At 38.9% G+C, this 15,487-nt stretch overlaps 1 protein-coding gene across 1 annotated transcript in view; it reads right to left on the minus strand.

Moving 5' to 3' along the window:
• Positions 1–215, minus strand: part of LOC132126850 (zinc finger homeobox protein 3-like) — a 208,623-nt gene extending 208,408 nt beyond the window's left edge. The window contains exon 1 of the mRNA XM_059538409.1: positions 161–215. The gene's annotated coding sequence lies outside the window, so the exon portion shown is untranslated. The remainder of the gene's footprint in view (positions 1–160) is intronic.
• Between the last annotated feature and the right edge of the window lie 15,272 nt (positions 216–15,487).

Here is a 15,487-nt window from a genome sequence, read left to right on the forward strand (position 1 = left end):
CTACAGTGATAATTCACTCTCCCAGCTAAATGCACTATGGACGCTGTGGAAAAAAGAGACTGAGAATTTGCCCACGAGGTAGGTTACAGATGGCACGTTCGGAAATTACACACAGTATGACGACAAACTTCTTTTAATGATTTTGTGCGCTCAGACTCACCAACAGTCGATGAAGAGCAGCTGCAAAATCCCTTTCCTCGTTTCCTCGCAGACCTAAAAAGGACACACAAAGAAATAATCATAATCAAACAGCCTTCAATCAAATCTGAAAATTCAATTTTCCTCATCCACTTCAATCAGCAGTCTCAAAGAAAACACCAAGGTCTCTAATCTCCAAGCTGACTGATCAACATTCTTGCTCGAATACTTTCTGACTGGTCCCAATCATTTCTGGCCCCAAGGCCATACTTAACACTATATAAAATCACCTTGTGAATAAACCTTGTAATGGACAAGCCAGGGAAAAGAACAAATCTACATCCATGACAATAGGAGGCATATTGTACCAATAAAAAAAGGTGTACATCTTGATAACAATAGCACAAGGCCCTTGTGTTTGTACTATGTTGCAGACACACTAGGACGACCACACCGATATTTCACACATCTACTGTGCTCTTTATATTGCAACAATAAATACAAGAGAAACTAAAAATGTAATTGTTAAATGTACAGATGACAGATTCAGTACAGTTTTTCAATTTAAAGCGGGACGAGCATAAATTACACTGAATATTATTTCAACCTAGTAGCCTTTGAGACCTTAAGGAATGTATCGACTGGGCTGACACAGTTACTGTGTGTATTGTCCTTCTACTGTCCTTCTACTACTTTGTTCTTGCATTTTAAAAACTAATTTTATAATTTATAATTTGCAAAAAGAAAGGACAGGTAATAATCAAATGTTACATTTTGGAGTAGAAAGGCTCCTTTAAAACACTCCAATAATCTTTGTTTTATTTACACCTTTTAAAAAATCAGTTTTTACAGTGGACACTATGACATATTTTAGCCCAATTGCTTTATATGAAGTTTTATTTTCCTGTCGGTGCATTAAAGCAGCTTTGGGCCAATGTGCTAATTACTGAATCTTTTTAATAAGAGGGCATAGGCTCACATATACATCCAGACACAGCGACAGATTTATGGTGCCCCATGGAGGCAGTAGCGAGGACCCCTGCCTCCAATGGCCCACCACAGCTGAGTGAGATATAGTGAGGTATTGATCCCAATGCCACTTCATTTCACAATAACTATTACACAATATTCGCTTGCCCGCTCCCGGCCACTGATTTATACTGCCCTGTTATTTGCATTAGCAGTAAGTGTTTTTCTATTCCGCGGCTGTGGAAGGTCTTCTCAACAGATGAAGAAACACACACACAATTCATCAATGCATATTGTGTGCACATTCATACTCAGCCATGCACCTTTCACTCTATATAAATGCATGTGCATCTCTCTGGTTCAGATAAAAAAATAAAAATAAAAATATATTATAGTAGGTTATAGGTTATTATAGTTAACTAAAACTAAAAACTTGTTTTTGTTAATGAAATAAATATTAGCTGAAATAGTTCAATAAAATAAATTCAACTTTTCAGTTAGTTTAACTTGTAATAAAACAAACTAAAACTGATAGGAAAAAAAGACCACTGTACAGACTTAAAAACAAAGTTCTTTAAAATACTCAATAAAGCTAACTAAAGCTAACAATAAATGTAGACTAGTATCTCAATGATTAAAAACATTCCTTTAATTTACAAATAATATTAATACTACTACTAATACTATTTCTACTACTACTACTACTAATAATAATTGTATAGAAGCATGCAATATTAAATAATATATAAAAAAGTGGTGTTTGAAATTACAAAAAGCTTATATTTTATACAAAGCACAACACATTATGGGGACTGCCAATGTGAGATCACAAGACCAGATTACATGTCAATGACTATTCCGGTTCTTTTTCAGTTTTGCGCGACGCTGCATCCAGGCCATTAAGTGTCAGTACAAAAACAACCGCTATATCGGCCAGCGCAGCATGACACTGAGAATAAGCCTGAATATGTGATCGGTCAGTATCAGTTGTTTGTGCTCCATGTAATCAGCGACTAGTGCTTGAAAGCAGCTCACAGTGCCAGGCCTAAGTCAGCAGACCACCTAGCGACAAGGGTGTGCATGTTCAAGCCGAACGTGTGCCGAGTTACGAAACGGGAGGGGTGTTAGGAGCCACGTGCCGAGCTGAAATTCTCATACACATCCCCTCTGGAGGCGTCTGAGCGATGCCCGCTCCACCACACTAAACAAAAGCACTAAGCAGCCTTAATTGCTATTTGGCTGTTTTGCATCTGGAGGGTGTCAACTCGGCGGTGATATGTAAATCAGCAGCCCCGCCTCCTGCTCCGGGCATATTAAGCTCTTTATCTGCATACGGGGGCGGGCAAACGGGCAGGCTGGCTGCCAAGCTTGAGTGTGGCAATGCAGAAAAAGACACTTGTTGCCATAACGCCAGTCTGTTATGCCAAGTAGAGCGGCACGCAAGCAGATGGCTGGGCTCCGCTGGCAAGCAGACAATCTGATGCTGCCACTTTAATACCAGCAGGAGAGAAAAGGCACGTGGCGCCTGGGTCCACCCTGACTCACATTCACTTCATTCATGAATAGAGCCCATTCATATGCACAGCCTAGGCTAATTTTATGCTAATATCGCCAGGGGAAGGAGGCAACAGAGTTAAGTGGGTGTTTGTGTGTATTGAGAGTGGGCCGTTGGGTGGGTAAAAGGTCTGAAATGGTGTACTAAATAAACGCAGACTTAACTAGAGGTCACAGCAGAAGAGATTTGTGTGTGCTACCATTAAAAAAAAAAGTACAGTTTTTTTATTAGAACTTTAATGGAGCTTTAATGATACCGTTTTATTAAAGAATATCATAAGTGACATCGATATAGATAAAAGATTAAGAGCAATTAAGGGCTTTTTGCTGGCAGGCGAATATATTCATGACTTTTTTTTTTGGTAGATGGAGAGGAAATTAAATTTTTGGGCTATTGGAATTTAGTGACTTGATACAAAATGCATATTCATTTTTGATTAATCTTCAGCGGAACAACGCTTGGCAGTCATCGAAGTCATTTGGTTGAAAGATATCAATATTAAATTAAATATCACAGAGCTATGGTTTCCAAATACATCTCTGCAAAGACTCCCAACAACATCTTCACATTTATCATGCTCAGATTTACGGGGTTTAACCTACATGGTGTGTTCTAGTCATTTTGACACAAAATCTGGTCAGTTTTCCTTTTTTTTTGAAAGTGCTAAAATTCACTGACTTTGCTCACCAAGGGTACAAAAACTTTCCACAAGAAAGAAAGAAAGCAAGCAAGGAAGAAAGAGGCCTCATTTATCAAGATAGCCTCAGTTTTTGAGTGAATATTGCCAGAATGATCAACAAAGAAATTGTTTCACTCAAAAACAGACACACATTAGCTCAGATGAATGAGTCCTACAACCAATCAAATCCAGTACATAACCTGAGCTAATGAGCAAAAAGAAGTTGAATCCAAGATATAAGTGTGTGTGTGTGTGTGTGTGCGTGCGTGCGTGTGTGTGTGTGTGTGTGTGTGTGTGTGTGTGTGTGTGTGTGTGTGTGCGTGTGTCAGCACAGGGCATGCTAAAGTCACATCCCCTGGAGCTTTAAGTGTCCCCACGCTCACACCACTCCCATCAACATCTCGCCTTAATGCATTTTCTATACCTGCCTGTGTCTCAGCTCTATGGACTCTCCAATGATTTAGAGGCAGCAACAAACCTGTCCCATTTTCAGACGGACATTATTGATAGACTGTCACTTCAGATTGTAGCTAACTGCTAATGGTTATTTTATAGTGCATATGTCAAATATGCTGTTGAGCGTGTTCGTTTATTTATTTATTTTTTCCATTACTTCACCTTTCTTTTACACCATGATGTTTCCAAGCTGGTGTACTGTAAGCTACAGCTAATAAGTATCCTACTATTAAAAAAAAATGTAACTAGACATGGCATGCAGTGGTTGAGTGTAAAAAAAAAAAACACAATTAAAAAAAACTTTTTAGGAGGTGACCATCATATGCAGTGCCTTGCATGTAATAAAATGTTATTAGACCTTGCTAATACAAAATCTCACTTTGAATGACAAAATTATCATTCCCCCATAAAATATCAAGAAACTATATCTAACCCAGGCAGACACTATTAAATCCAATATTATCTTGATCATAGAAAAATAATGAACATATAAAATATTCACAATATGAGATCAGTTTTATGATACCAGAGCAGATTAATTATATAATAATAGTGCTTGTGTCTGATTAAATTATCCGATATATTTTATTTATGCTTTAACACAATAACTAATATAATATTTAATATACAAAATGCATATATATTATCCAAGAACAAAAACATGTTCATTTTAATAACAACAACAACAATAAAACATATCAACATTAATATTAACTTCATAAATATTATATGATATTATACATCATAAAATAATAATAATGACATTATATTTATGCTAAGTTGCTTTTTAAACAAAGCATAAATGCTCTCTATTTATTTAATCATTTATTCATTTACAATTAATCAAATCCTTTTTTTTGGTGACCATGTCTAATCAAAAGCTAAACAATTTTTATTTATTTTTTTATTTTTTTATTATTATTATTTATTATTATTTAGAAAGAGTATAGATGCATTGTTATTATATTAGCATACAAAGTAGCCTATTAAAGTAGCTACAAATAAGTAATAATAATAAAATAATTTGTAAATATTGTAAGTAAAATAAAGATTGCTGGAGTTCACTTGACAAGAAAATATTATTTTAAAAATAATTTTTAAAAATTCATGTTTAATTCAAAGTGTTTTTTGGCATTTCTTTGCAATTATTCATTATAATTTACTAGCAATTTCTAGGTGAATTTTTTTTTTCACCACCATTTTTAGTATATATAAACAAGAATGAAATATAAACTTTAACTCCTCTTTAAGGCTTTCACCAGTGTTGACATAGATTAACCATGAAACATCCTGAACAAAGTGTGGATCAGCATGTGTGTGTGCGGCGACTAGACATCCCACTTGTGCCTGGATCTTGAAGGACCCCAATTTTGTGGGTATTAATGAGAGCACCTGCTCAGGGAGAGGCTTCGGTGTCACTGGATCACTTTGTGTATCAATGCCTGGCTGACTGCATGGCTTTTTGTTTCACCACTTGAATCATCAGAGTCGTTTGAAATCAATTTAACAATCGTTCCTGAGAATGATTTGAGTATGTAAATGTGGCCCGGCGGTGAGAAACAGGGTAAGCAGGCAGAGAGAGAGAGAGAGATGTAGAAATGGCAGTGAGCATCTATTACTGCATTAAAGAGTCGAATCCTTTAATTCCACTCCCAGCAGGACACTGTTAAAGCAAGAAACAAAAGCAGCGAGAGGAACATGGACAGACATAGACATAAAACATATAATCAGCAGTAAAGAAAAGAACAATGTAAAAAAGAGGGGGGGGGGGTAAAGGAAACGTTGTCAGAGATATGTAATCTATCTATCTATCTATCTATCTATCTATCTATCTATATATATATATATATATATATATATATATATATATATATATATATATATATATATATATATATACAGGTGTTGGTCATATAATTAGAAAATCATCAAAAAGTTGATTTATTTCAGTAATTCCATTCAAAAAGTTAAACTTGTATATTATATTAATTCATCACACACAGACTGATATATTTCAAATGTTTATTTCTTTTAATTTTGATGATTATAACTGACAGCTAAGGAAAATCCCAAATTCAGTATCTCAGAAAATTAGAATATTGTGAAAAGGTTCAATATTGAAGACACCTGGTGCCACACTCTAATCAGCTAATTAACTCAAAACACCTGCAATGGGTTTAAATGGTCTCTCAGTCTAGTTCTGTAGGCTACACAATCATGGGGAAGACTGCTGAATTGACAGTTGTCCAAAAGACGACCATTGACACATTGCACAAGGAGGACAAGACACAAAAGGTCATTCCAAAAGAGGCTGGCTGTTCACAGAGCTCTGTGTCCAAGCACATTAATAGAGAGGCGAAAGGAAGGAAAAGATGTGGTAGAAAAAAAGTGCACAAGCAATAGGGATAACCGCACCCTGGAGAGGATTGTGAAACAAAACCCATTCAAAAATGTGGGGGAGATTCACAAAGAGTGGACTTCAGCTGGAGTCAGTGATTCAAGAACCACTACGCACAGACGTATGCAAGACATGGGTTTCAGCTGTCGCCTTCCTTGTGTCAAGCCACTCTTGAACAACAGACAGCGTCAAAAGTGTCTCGCTTCAAAAAGGACTGGACTGCTGCTGAGTGGTCCAAAGTTATGTTCTCTGATGAAAGTAAATTTTGCATTTCCTTTGGATATCAGGGTCCCAGAGTTTGGAGGAAGAGAGGAGAGGCACACAATCCATGTTGCTTGAGGTCCAGTGTAAAGTTTCCACAGTCAGTGATGGTTTGGGGTGCCATGTCATCTGCTGGTGTTGGTCCACTGTGTTTTCTGAGGTCCAAGGTCAACACAGCCATAAACCAGGAAGTTTTAGAGCACTTCATGCTTCCTGCTGCTGACCAACTTTATGGAGATGCAGATTTCATTTTCCAACAGTACTTGGCACCTGCACACAGTGCAAAAGATACCAGTACCTGGTTTAAAGACCATCCCTGTTCTTACTTGACCAGCAAACTCGCCTGACTTTAACCCTATGGAAAATCTATGGGGTATTGGGAAGAGGAAGATGCGATATGCCAGACCCAAAAATGCAGAAGACCTGAAGGCCACTATCAGAACAACCTGGGCTCTCATAACACCTGAGCAGTGGCACAGACTGATCGACTCCAAGCCACGCCACATTGCTGCAGGAATTCAGGCAAAAGGAGCCCCAACTAAGTATTGAGTGCTGTACATGCTCATACTTTCATGTTCATACTGTCATGGGTGCGTACTAGACAGAGGACTCAGAAGCAGAGTAGAGAGAAAGGAAAATCTTTATTCTCCGAGCTGGCCGGCACACTGCGGACCACTCGCGCTGCCGGTTCTCCGAGCTACGGATCCTTAGACGGGAAAACAGAAGGTGAGACTGAGACTTGGAACTATACAAAACATGGGCAAAGACAAAACAATCTACTCACGACGACAGACAGAAAAGCAGAGACATATAAGGGAGTGGGGGAACGAGCGACAGGTGGGGAAGAATCAGCTCGTGATCTGCACAACCCCGCCACGATCAGCGCTGATTGCCCAGACCACAAGCTACCAAACAGACAGGACAACACAGACCGCAGGGGAAGCTGAGACGGCACCCTGCACCGTGACACATACTTTTCAGTTGGACAAGATTTCTAAAAATCCTTTTTTTGTATTGTTCTTAAAATTAAGTAATATTCTAATTTTCTGAGATACTGAATTTGGGATTGTTCTTAGTTGTCAGTTATAATCATCAACATTATAGAAATAAACATTTGAAAAATATCTGTCTGTGTGTAATGAATGAATATCAGAATCAGAATCAGAAAGAGCTTTATTGCCAAGTATGCTTGCGCATACAAGGAATTTGTTTTAGTGACATAAGCTTCCAGTAAACAGAGACAACAACACACAGACAAAAAAAAAATAAAAAAATTAAAAAAAATAAATAAATAAAAAAATTACAGGAGAATTACAAATTGGCAAATAAATAAGTGTATAAACAATTGTACTATGAATGATAATGGAATAGGATTGAGTGAGATGCAGGAATGTTCTAGGATGGAGGGGTAACAAATAAATATAAGGATATTGCACTTTTTTGCATAAGTTTAAGTGGGAAACATTTAACTGTTCATGAGGTAGATTGCCTGGGGGAAGAAACTATTCTTGTGCCTTGCTGTTCTTGTATTTGCGGCTCTGAGGCGCCGGCCAGATGGCAAAAGTTCAAAGATGGGGTGACTTGGATGTGAGGGATCCAGAGTGATTTTCTGAGTCCTTTTCCTCACTCTGGATGTGTACAGTTCTTGGAGGGTGGGCAGGGGAGCACCAATAATCCTTTCAGCAGTCCGAACAGTTCTCTGTAGTCTTCTGATATCTGATTTTGTAGCTGAACCAAACCAGACAGTAATTGAAGTACACATTACTGACTCAATGACGGCTGAGTAGAACTGTTTCAGCAGCTCCTGTGGCAGGTTAAACTTCCTCAGCTGGCGAAGTAAGTACAACCTTTGTTGGGCTTTTTTCACAATGGAGCCAATGTGATTGTCCCACTTCAGGTCCTGAGAGATGGCGGTTCCCAGGAATCTGAATGACTCCACTGCAGCCACAGTGCTGTTCATGATGGTGAGTGGGGAAAGTGCAGGGGGTTTCTCCTTAAGTCCACAGTCATCTCCACTGTTTTGAGCGTGTTCAGCTCCAGGTTGTTAAGACTGCACCAGACAGCCAGCTGCTCAACCTCCTGTCTGTAAGCAGACTCGTCACCGTCCTGGATGAGGCCGATGACTGTAGTGTCGTCTGCAAACTTCAGGAGCTTGACAGAGGGGTCTTTAGAGGTGCAGTCGTTGGTGTACAGGAAGAAGAGCAGAGGGGAGAGAACACATCCCTGAGGGGCACCAGTGTTGGTGGAGCAGCTGTTTGACATGAATTTCCCCAGTCTCACTAACTGTTGCCTATCTGTCAGAAAGCTGGTGATCCACTGACAGATAGAGCTAGGAACAGAGAGCTGGGTCAGTTTGGTCTGGAGGGTTGTTGGGATGATGGTGTTGAAAGCCGAACTAAAGTCCACAAACAGGATCCTCACATAAGTCCCTGTTTTGTCCAGATGTTGCAGGATGAAGTGCAATGCCATGTTGATTGCATCATCCACGGACCTGTTTGCTCGATAAGCAAACTGCAGGGGGTCCAGTAAGGGTCCAGTGATGTCCTTCAGATAAGCCAGAACCAGTTTTTCAAACGACTTCATGACGACAGACGTTAGAGCCACAGGTCTGTAGTCGTTAAGTCCTGTTATCTTGGGTTTCTTTGGAATGGGGATTATGGTGGAGCGTTTGAAGCAGGAAGGCACTTCACACAACTCCAGAGATCTGTTGAAGATCTGTGAAAAGATGGGGGCCAGCTGGTCAGCACAGATTTTCAGACAGGCTGGTGTAACGCTATCTGGGCCTGGTGCTTTTCTTCTTTTGTTTTTCTTGAAGACCTGGCGCACATCATCTTCACAGATTTGAAGAGCAGGAGGTATGGAGAGGGGGATTGCAGGAGGTGTTAATGGTTGTGTAAGGAGATGGTCAGAGTGGGTGTTGGGGGTTTCAAATCTACAATAAAACTCATTCATGTCGTTAGCAAGTCGTTGATTAGCCTCAGTGCAAGGGGATGGTGTCTTGTAGTTTGTGATGGCTCTCAGTCCTCTCCAAACTGAAGTAGAGTCGTTGGAAGTAAACTGGTCTTCCAACTTTTTAGCATAGGTCTTTTTAGCCGCTCTAATCTCTTTGTTCAGTGTGTTCCTGGCCTGATTGTACAAGACCCTGTCCCCATTTCTGTAGGCGTCCTCTTTGGCCTGACGAAGGTGTCTGAGTTTTACTGTAAACCATGGCTTATCATTGTTGAATGTTAAATAAGTCCTGGTAGGAATGCATATATCCTCACAGAAACTAATATAGGATGTTACAGTCTCTGTGAGTTCGTCCAGATCGGTGGTAGCAGCTTCAAAAACGCTCCAGTCTGTAATGTCAAAACAAGATTGTAAATCCTGCTCTGTTTCGCTGGTCCATCTCTTCACAGTCTTTACTACAGGTTTAGCAGATTTAAGTTTCTGCTTGTAGGTCGGCATAAGATGAACCAGACAGTGATCAGAACGTCCCAAAGCTGCTCGTGGAACAGAGTGATATGCATCCTTTATTGTGGTGTAACAGTGATCCAGTATTTTACTGTCTCTGGTGGGACATGTAACATGCTGTCTGTATTTTGGCAGCTCACGGGAGAGATTGGCTTTATTAAAGTCCCCAAGAATGATTAAAACAGAGTCCGGGTGTTGTTGTTCTGTGTCTGTGATCTGATCAGCGAGTTTCTGTAAAGCTGAGCTCACATGCGCTTGAGGTGGAATGTAAACACTAACCAGAATGAGCGAGTGAAACTCCCGCGGCGAATAGAACGGCTTGCAGTTGATAAACTGCGTTTCTAGATCAGGACAGCACATCTTCTTTAACACAGTTACATCTGTACACCACCGTTCATTGATGTAAAAGCATGTCCCGCCGCCGCGCGATTTCCCCATTGATTCTGCGTCGCGGTCCGCTCTAAACAGCTGAAAGCCCGGCAGATGGAGTGCGCTGTCCGGTATGGCGTCATTCAGCCAGGTTTCCGTGAAACACAGAGCAGCAGAGTGAGAGAAATCCTTATTTGTCCGAGAGAGCAGAAGGAGTTCGTCCGTTTTGTTGGGTAGAGAGCGGAGATTTGCGAGATGGATGCTAGGCAACGGCGTTCGAAATCTGCGCTTCCTGAGTCTGACGAGCGCTCCCGCTCGCTTTCCCCGTCTGCGCGTCCTGAAGCGCTTGATCAGCGCCGCTGCTACTCCGATAACAATGTTCAGTAAAACGTCTGTATAATAGAAATCCGGAAAAATATCATGTGGTGCGTTCTGCCGAATGTTCAGCAGTTCATCCCTGGTGAAACTGATCGTGTTTGTTAAACAAAAAACCGGAAAAACGAACAAAAACAGTACAAACACTGGAGAGCCAAGCACTGAAGCAGCCATGTGCGGCGCCATCTTCCATAATATACAAGTTTCACCATTTTCCAGTCTTTGGTGAAATTCTTTATAATCTACATATTTATGTATTTGCTATGGTGATTTTTTTCCTCAATCAGAAGAACCAATAACTTAACAGACACTGTATCTGTGTCACATATCTCACAATTCTGTCTTTATTTACGAGACAAACTCAAAATTGCGATTCTGTTGGAAAATGTCAGAATTACGAGCTATAAACTTTTAAAGATTTCAATTTTTTTTTTTTAACTGACATTTTTCTTAGAGTTGCAATGGAGTTTGTCTTGTAAAAAAATAGTAATAATCTTGACTAAGTTTACACCTTTCAATTGTGACCTTATTTTATTACAATTATGACTCTTTTAATCGCAATTCAGTTATTTTTTTCTGCCACAAAATAACAAATAAAAAAAACAACTGACACATTTTATCTCAATTTTGAGTTTATATCACACAATTAGGGTTACAAAAAGGTGGGAAATGTTGGAAATATTCCAGATTTTTTTTTTTTACTTTCCGGGATTTTTAGAAAGTTTTCGGAAATTTACAGTAAATGTTCCACCCCATTTGCAAGCCTACCCACAATTCAGATTTTTAAGTTAGTTTTCTAGTCCACATCTAACAATTCTGAAAAAAAAACTGCTGCAATGACAATTCAGTCACTTTTTATTTTTCAGATATAAACCACTCTAATGTTCACCATGTTTTAAAATTTTGCAAAACTGTTGCAAATACATTGTGAATATTTGATATGCTGTACAAATCTCTTCCAGACATGCATTCATAACTCCATTCTGAGACTAAATGCATAAGCATAGGCCTACACAAAATGAAGCACAAGTGCTGAGAAAATAATAATAATAATAAAAAATAAAATAAGCAGAAGATCTGTGGTGTTCGAACACAAGAAGTGAACACAAAAGCTCGGGAAAGATTCAATTAAGCATCATATCCACTGACCTCATTGCCATGGTAACCAAACAGAAGAAAATATTAATCAAGTCTGCATTTGAGAGAAAGAGGAGAAAAGAGGGAAATAGTGGAGAAAGACATACTTTTATACAGATGCAATGTTTTTAAGAGTGCAATTGAATAAGGTCCAAAACTGCATTCTGTTGCGTCTATCCTCTCTCTATGCCCTCTCAGTCCTCCTCAACATCATCATCTTTATGTTGACATCAGACCCTGGCAGCAGGTGACCTTGTGACAACGTCTTGCTCCTAATAATGCACTTTTCATTATGCAACTACGCATTCTGTTCTATTACTATAATGAAGACACAAAGAAAGAGTAATAGAAAACGAGATAGAACTGAGGGAGACACCCAATTTGCTTACTGTTTATTAGTACTTATTGTGACGAGTGGGGCGGGGCCGAGGGACGTGGGAACGAGCGAGGCTGGTGGAGTGATTGGGAAATGAATGACACCTATTTGACCCACCGGTCTTGAGTCCCACGGAGGAGATGGAAGGATATAAAACTGGAGCGACAACAGTGAAGGACGAGAGAGGACCAGGCCTGGGTTTTAGTTTGTGTTTTGATTTATATTTGTGCGCGTCAGTCATCCGTGAGGGGCTGACGCGCTGTTTTGTATTTATTTTGTCATTATTAAATATCAGTTGATTGTCCGCCGGTTCCCGCCTCTTTCTTCCCGAAGATTAAGGAGTTTAATTCATTAAACTTATATCAATGCCTTATTCTGCATGACCATATTATAGATCCCTTAATCCTACTCAATACATACATTTGCAACTACCTTACTAACTATTAATAAGCAGCAAATTAAGAGTTTATAGAGGCAAAAGTCATAGTTAATACATAATGTTTTAGGGTTTGACACATCTTACCCCATTCTTCCTTACAGCTTCTTGCCCATGGCAAGCCAGTTTTACAGAAAGAACCTTCAAATAACAAAAGTCGGCGTAACGCATCTGAGCATAGATACACATCTGGAATAAATGCACAGACTGTGTATGTATGCATGCATGTGTATATTTATTTGCATGCTATGAAAGCTCTTCCTTGAAGGGGTACACACCTATGTTTGTGATCCCGAAAAGGAGGGGAAAGGAGAGAGAGAGTAAAACAAATTTCACATGCATATTGCTACAGACTCTAAAAAATTTTGACAATCATTTTCAATCATCCTGAGCCGTGGTGCACTGCTTTGGCGTATTTGGCTGCACGGCGCTGAGGGGGGAAAGTTGAGCATTGTTCTGTTTGATGAAACTGTGGAGTGTTTGCTCGCTGTCTGCAGGGACTGCCTTGAAAACAAGCTATCTGAAAACTCCCCCCGCTGTGCGAAATGTTAAATAAACAAAGGCACGGATAAACAAAATCCCTCCATTTTAATGTCACCGAGAAGAAAGACCATGTTTTAATGCTGCTGGAAGTGAAAGTGCTGCAGACAATTTTATATGAAGTTTACACATCAGCGGGATCTGGATTCTAATCACCTTTAATAATTAAAGGTTATGAGAAAGTAGAATGACAAAAGTAGAAAAAAGGCACTTCACAAAAAGCTTTCAATGAGTTCAGTGCAGAAAGACACTTATCAGAGAAAAGATTCATTGCGATGAACTCTCAAAGAGAACTTACATGAGCCATTCAAGAAGAATGTTGAAATATACCCTATAGTGAAACATTTTAGTGATTTAAAAAACCTTCTGAAAAAAGGCATAACCAGTTTTTATAAAGCGGCATGATGGTTGTTTAGCAGAAGGAAAATTTCATTGCTCAGAGGTTGCTTTTTCACAGCTCTGGGGATTTAATGGACTTGTCAGTTACGTTTTATTTAGGTGTCAACTTTTTTTCTCAAATGTTTCTTGCAAAATTCCTGAATTATGAGAAATAAAGATGTAAACAAAGGAGACAGTTGCTGACACCCAGTACAAAGCAATAAAGTGAATGTGGATATCGGCTCAGAGATCATTTGTTTTTTAAACAACTGAAATCTCACAGACTTTAGTATTTTGACAAATATGATCACAGTATGAGATCTCTTAAAGACACATATGTGAGGTCTTTCCCCCTAAAAGATATAGTAGCAAGTTGTTTTATTTAAATGTCAACTTTTTCAGAAGTTTCTTCCAAATTTCTAAATTATGAATCATGGAGATGTAAACAAATGAGATGATTGTCGACATGTAGTAAGAGTACAAAGCAATAAAGTGAATGTGGATATCAGCTCAGAACTTTTGTTGTTTAAGAATAAGTTCATATTGAAATCTGGCAAACATGAGCTCCGTTTGAGATGCCACAGGGATCTCATGAAGTCACATAACATGTGCGAGGTCTCTTTCACCAAAAGATATAGTTCGTTTTTCAGATGTTCCTAAATTCTGAGAAATAAAGATGTAAAAAAATAAAATAAAAAAAAGAGTACAAAGTAGAAAAGTGAATGAGGATATCACATCAGAGATAATTTGGTTTAAAAAAAAAATAGCTCATAATAAAATCTCACAGACTGAAATTACCAGTTTGAGACACTACCGAGAACTTCAAGACACGTGTGAAAATATTAAGATCTTATCCCCATCAAAACATGTAAGAAACATCTCCTTTTTGTTTAATTTCTGTCTAATAGACCAAGTGAAACCATAAAGAGATTTTTTTTTTTGTCCTGTAGGGGAGGTTAATGGATCTTTGGTGTGCCATAATATGTAGGATGTCCTTCTCAAAGCTTTACACAAACGTTGATCTGCCATACTGATCTCTTTCCAGGTTCTTTCACCTCAACTCTTACTTAAAATGAAACAGTCTCATCCTTTGGTACAGTATTTCATAAGAGAGCCAGAATACGTCTGTTTGGTACAGACATTGCAAGACAGGCCCTCTGCAGAACCACGTGATCAGAAACAATTTAATTCCCCAGCATCAGCCATCTCCACCTGATCTGCTCCTGCAAGGTCATTAAGCTCGCCCTTGAAGGTCATGTGATTAATGAGCGACAGAACTGCTGCGCAATAACGTGTATGAGCTCAGCTCATATTCATTGGCCAGCAGGGCCTGAGAGAATGAATAGCCAGAGACAACCAAGGTCCTCCAGAGCAACTTCACACTGCTCAAACACACATTAACAAAGCATCATATTTCCTAATTCATTTCACTTAGCTCAAATCTGCTTCTGTTTATACAATTGAAAACAGTGAAAGACATATGAAGAATTTTGGGGTATAATAAGTTACAGTTTACTTTGTTTTGCTATCCTCACTTACATGAATGAACTACATTGTCCTGCACCCAATACTAAAAACAAAACAAAAAAAAAGATATCTGGTGTCTGAATAATTTTAGGTTTGACTGTATATATACATAAACACGTATATAAACTATAGTTTCTTGAGGCCTACAAGTACTCCTGGATTGGAATCACTTTCATGAAGCTCAATGCAAGAAAATAGGTATAATGCAAAAATAATTGGCGAATGGCCAAAGATGATGCAATGCATCTTAAAACGGAAAGTTCCCGAAAAAATCCGGAAGGGGCACACAGCAAATTCTTATTTCACACTTACTTAAGAGCAAGTGAATGGGCAGAGAGAGAGAAAAAATAAGAGAAATAAACTCCAGCTCTGAGGTTGAGTGCAATAATGGTTCCACTCTTCAGGCACCTCAAACCCACTGCATCAGGAAGTGAAGAAAT

Source organism: Carassius carassius, chromosome 3 (assembly GCF_963082965.1).
Source record: "Carassius carassius chromosome 3, fCarCar2.1, whole genome shotgun sequence".
NCBI classification, from domain to species: domain Eukaryota; kingdom Metazoa; phylum Chordata; class Actinopteri; order Cypriniformes; family Cyprinidae; genus Carassius; species Carassius carassius.